The sequence below is a fragment of the Aplysia californica genome, unplaced genomic scaffold (genome assembly GCF_000002075.1).
Source record: "Aplysia californica isolate F4 #8 unplaced genomic scaffold, AplCal3.0 scaffold00171, whole genome shotgun sequence".
NCBI lineage: Eukaryota > Metazoa > Mollusca > Gastropoda > Aplysiida > Aplysiidae > Aplysia > Aplysia californica.
The window spans coordinates 125615-130670 of NW_004797441.1; the positions used below are offsets into that span (position 1 = coordinate 125615).

Below are 5056 nucleotides of genomic sequence, written 5' to 3' on the forward strand. Positions count from 1 at the left end.
AGAGAGAGAGAGAGAGAGAGAGAGAGAGACAGACAGACAGACAGACAGACAGACAGACAGACAGACAGACAGACAGACAGACAGACAGACAGACAGACAGACAGACAAAAAGACAAATAGACAGACCTTAAATACAAAATACAAGTGGTTATTCCTCAATAATTTATTATTCTTATCATTGACGGTAGAAAAAAGCAAATACCTGTGTGTAGATAACAGAGAATAAGAAAGGAGGCCTAAAGCCTAGAGACAAGCATAATATACTATTAGTTATTATTTGCTCATGTGGAAGACGAACCACTACCTCAGAATGACAAAGTTCTATCTGATAGTTTTGAGAAATTTGACGTCAACAATTTTGCGAATGCAATTTTTTGAATATCCTGATAACGACTTCAAATAATCTTACGATTTTGGTAGGGCAATATAGTGCATTGGGTTTACTTTCCTCGTGGTCTTAATAACTCAAAATGGCCAAAATTGTCAGATAAAATTCTAATTCCAAGGTAGCGAAACAGATAGACAAAGAATGTGTTGTTGTCTCGTCAACTCAGAAATGCTTACACACAGAGAGTGTTTCTTGTTCCTCAGTTCTTCCACGCACCGTCGCACTTAACCGTACGTTACCTTTAAGTAAGAAAAGCTGCAATTAATTATTCCAGTCGTTTGCCTTCTTTGAATGTTTTACGGTCCTATCAACACAAATCGGTAACTCTAAAGGCCAACCCGTGTGACGTGTACAAGCAGGCAGAAAGATAGAATACATAAAGAAATAAATATATAGAAGAAATATAGATCTATATATTATTTTATTCAATTAGTCGCCTACTCAAGATTACTCTTCCTCCACACTCACCCCCCTTCTCTTGCACAATAATTGCCATGCGTAATGTGCACAAAATGGTATGGGTTTAACGCCCCTATCAACACTATTAGATTATTTAAGGGGCTGGACCTCGTAGTTTAACGTCCGTCTCCGGTAGGACCGAGCCAAGTTGGAAGTTCGTGTAAAGTGCCTAGGCTATCCCAAGGACACTACGTCGAACCCTCGAACCCGCAATATTACAATTATGAGTCCGGTAGCCTAACCACTATGCAACCATACTGTGGACATTGTCCAAGACGAACACCCAATGTCAAGGAGACAATTGCTTGTCGTAGACAGGTAGAATGATCTCTTGTCAAGCATTGTCTATGATAGTAATATAATTAAATAAAGAGAAAAAAAACCTCCAGGAGGGACGTGGGAGCTGGTCGATTGTGTAGCAGATTGACTTAAGTAACCGTTACAGCGGTTCCGGCTGTATGTTAATGACTCTGTCCCCATGATTAAAATCAAATTTCCGTCTTTTTCCCCCTCCGTTCCAGCTGTCGACTCCTTTGTTTCCTGTAGCCACAAGAGATCTTATGCTTATTTCACCGAGAGCATCAACACTGTCTGCCCGTTTGTGGCCTTCCAGTGCAACAGCGAATCCGACTTCAAAGTACGTCTCCGTCTGTCTGTCTGTCTGTCTGTCTGTCTGTCTGTCTGTCTGTGTGTGTGTGTGTGTGTGTGAGGAGATGAAAAGATTAAGGATGTAGATCTAGAATCCTTTTTTTTCAGAATATTTAGAAAATTATCATTTTTTAAACATGGAACATTGCATCTAGAAATACAACGTGCATACAATATTTTTGTAAAGGGATGCTCATTGTTTCATTTCATGTGTTAACGAGTGATTTGGATTTCTTGTGCAGGAAAAGAAAGGAGTTGCCGCGAGCAGTTTCCATATAATTGGCCACAGCCTTGGTGCACACACAGCAGGCTATGCTGGGGAGAAAACACCAGGACTAGCCAGGATCACAGGTTCGTTGTTTTGGCTGGGGCTATTTTGAGAAAAGACTAATGCCCTACAAATATATTGCACCTAGAACATCAATTCAACGCTGTTAAAATTAAATCCAGAATTCACCTGAACATGTAATCGTATGGGTTAACACTTTCTTGTAAAAGGCTCAAGTTCGAATCCCAAGTGGAAAAAGTTTCTTTTTGTCAAGTATCTCCGTTACTGGTGTTGACCCCTCAGATAGGGTCGAAGCAGCGTCCCTTCGAAAAAAACAACAAAAAACGTATCGATAGGGCTCTACAACATTTAGGTTACATTATTTTTTAGTTGACTTGCTCAAAACACCCCCACAACCCACCTACCCACGCCCTGGGTGTTCCAAGTTGTAGGGTCAAATCAAACCTGAGTATTTTTCAAATTCACAACAGTGTGCATTCTCTTTATGCTCAAGGACTTGACCCGGCTGGACCGTACTTCGATGGCACCCAAACTGCTGTGCGCCTTGACCCTACAGATGCTACGTTTGTTGATGCCATCCACACAGATGGGAAACTTCTTGGTGACTACCATTTGATCTGATATGTTGTTGTTGTTGTTGCTGCTGTTGTTGTTGTTGTTACTGTTGTTGTTGTTGTTGTTGTTGTTTTTGTTGTTGTTATTATTGTTATTGCTGTTTTTATTGCTGTTTTCGGATTTTTTTTTTTATTGTGGTTGTTTTTTGTCTCAGTTTTGCTACAGGTTTTGATGCTGCTGTAATTATTATCGTTTTTTGTTGTTTTTATTGTTGCTGTTGTTGTTGCTGTTATTGTTATTGCTATTGCTGTTGCTGTTGTTGCTGTTGCTGCTGGTGCTGCTGCTATTGCTGCTCCTATTGCTGCTGCTGGTGCGTACTGTTGCTGCTGTGTCCATGTTTTATTTATATACAAATAACATTCAAAATGTACGTGCTTAAGAACAGATTTGGGACCTGAAAATATGTTCAGTTTGTGTATGTTTCGCTATGTGCGTGTTTTGCTATGTGTGTGTTTCGCTATGTGTGTGTGTTTCTCAGGTATGTGTGTCCTAGACTGTAGTTATATCACTGACTCATTGTTGTTTGTTCCCCAGGCCTGGGCATACGTCAGCCAGTTGGTCACATGGATTTCTTTGCCAACATGGGCCACGACCAGAATGGATGTCGCGCTCACACTGGGATTGACCTCATAAATCTGGGAGTTGGAGATAGTAATATTCTTCAACATTTGTCCACATTGGAGAGAGAGAGAGAGAGAGAGAGAGAGGAAAGGGGGGGGATGGGGGGTGGTGGTGATGATGGTTATAAGTGATCTGACTATAATGATTTAGAAAATTATAAAATGAAAATAGTAACATAGCACTTCCACTTACCTCAGAGTAATAACTAGCCTTTTCTCTGGCAATACTGGATCATGAAGATTACACCAGCCAGGGATTCAATTTTCTTTTATACATTATTCAAAAGTGTCCTCAGACATTCTTGTGTATTCATGAAATCTAGAGGGGTCCTTTTTTCAATTTACATAAAAGGTGGTGGTATTCACCAAAATGATCGTCTTCCTCTATTTAGTGGGTGTACATTATGTACTCTTGTCTTTCTTCACAGACCTCAACAATATCGAACTGTCCAGTCGCATAAATTCATCTTCAGAAGATATTATGTTCGCTAGACGATTTAAAAATCTTGTTCACGTTTGCCTCGGAGTCTCTGAGCCTGCTGAGAGGCAGGTTCCAAGTCGTCACTTTGGCCACTTGTCATACCACACCTGCTTCGTAGGTTACCGATCGCTTGTAGCGAGTAAACCTGCGGCAAAATGCCTGCCGCATTACTGACGCATCCTATGTCACGATTAAGTGAACTTTACTTTTACTTTTAGTTTACCTTTTCCTTCCTCTGGTATCCTTAGGATGTCGAGGGGAGGTACAAGTTTCGGTCCTGTGCTAGGTGTGTAGCGTCTGTGATAGATATGTCATGTTGTTCCTAGACCTTTTTAACCCCATCCAGCCAGGTCTTTCTAGGTCTTCCTCTTAATTTGAAGCCAGATTCTCGGGTGTTGTGAAGCTCAAGCCGCTATTTGTTTCTGGGGCATTCTGGATAGATGTTCAAACCATCTGACTCTTTGACGCTCTAAGAATTATATTACTGGTGGTATTCCAGTTTGTAGACGTACTACTTCGTTTCTTATGCGGTTTCTTTTGGTGACGTTGACGGTTTTGCGGAGACACCTCATTCCGCATGCATTGATTTTTCTTTCTTGTGCCTTGTTTAGAGACCATGTTTGGCACTGGTATGTTGATGTTGGTAAGAAGATGCTGTTGATGAGCTGAGATTTCACTTCGGTTGGGATGTTCTTGTGACTGAGCAGGGGTGCTAGCTCGTAGGTACTGCATTTGCCTTCATAGTCCTTGTTTCTTTTTTTTTGTCCATTCGCCCATATTGTGTGAAGATGCTTTCCAAAAGAATGTTTAAATCCCTCTACTTGTTGGAGCTATGTTCCACCAATAAGAATGTTGAAATTCCCTGGGTTTCTGCTTAATGACTTCTGTTTTTGAGATGGAGATTTTCATGTTCAGATTTTAACAATCCTCTTTTAGTTTTGTTGTGTGTTTTTGTAATTCCTCTTCATCTGTATTTAATATACTCTGGTCATCAGCACATAGAGCTCGTTCAGTTCAGTGATGTTGTCCGTTGCTGTTTTTGTGATCTTATCCATGTAAGTGATGAAGAGAAGCGGAGAAAGTACACACCCTTGTCTCACCCCACACCAGATGTGGAGCCAGTCCGGTGGTCCTTTTATTGATCTTACGGAACACATTTAAGTGAACGGGCTCCGTTAACTGTATATTCTAGTACACAACCATTATCATTATCATCATAAAATATTATTTTATGTGGATGGAGTAGGATTCTAATGCCGAACAGTGCAGAAGACGAGTTCAGGGAAAAAACTGGGCGTGCATTATACTTCTATAGGCCTAAATGTGGTTCATGTTATGTTTGTGTTTTTTACTTTCATAGGAGATGAATAAGAAAAAAATAGACTGACAGATAAAGACAAAATGTACAGTTAAAAGTACATGCCACGTTGTAACGCTCAAATAGATCTAAATCTCAAACCTTTCGCAAGCGACTTGAATTCGAGTGTTTTTTTTGGAAAATCGCGAATTCTTTTTTCGAGGGGGGAAAAAACATGAAAAAAACCCGCAACCCCCCC

General features: G+C 40.5%; 1 long non-coding RNA gene across 1 annotated transcript; it reads left to right on the plus strand.

Annotated features, from left to right (window-relative positions):
- Positions 1-1585: 1585 nt before the first annotated feature.
- Positions 1586-3054, plus strand: LOC101853695. The gene is made up of 3 exons (XR_001184834.2): positions 1586-1846; positions 2278-2385; positions 2934-3054. It is a non-coding gene; the product is annotated as an uncharacterized LOC101853695 (long non-coding RNA).
- The last annotated feature ends 2002 nt before the right edge of the window (positions 3055-5056 follow it).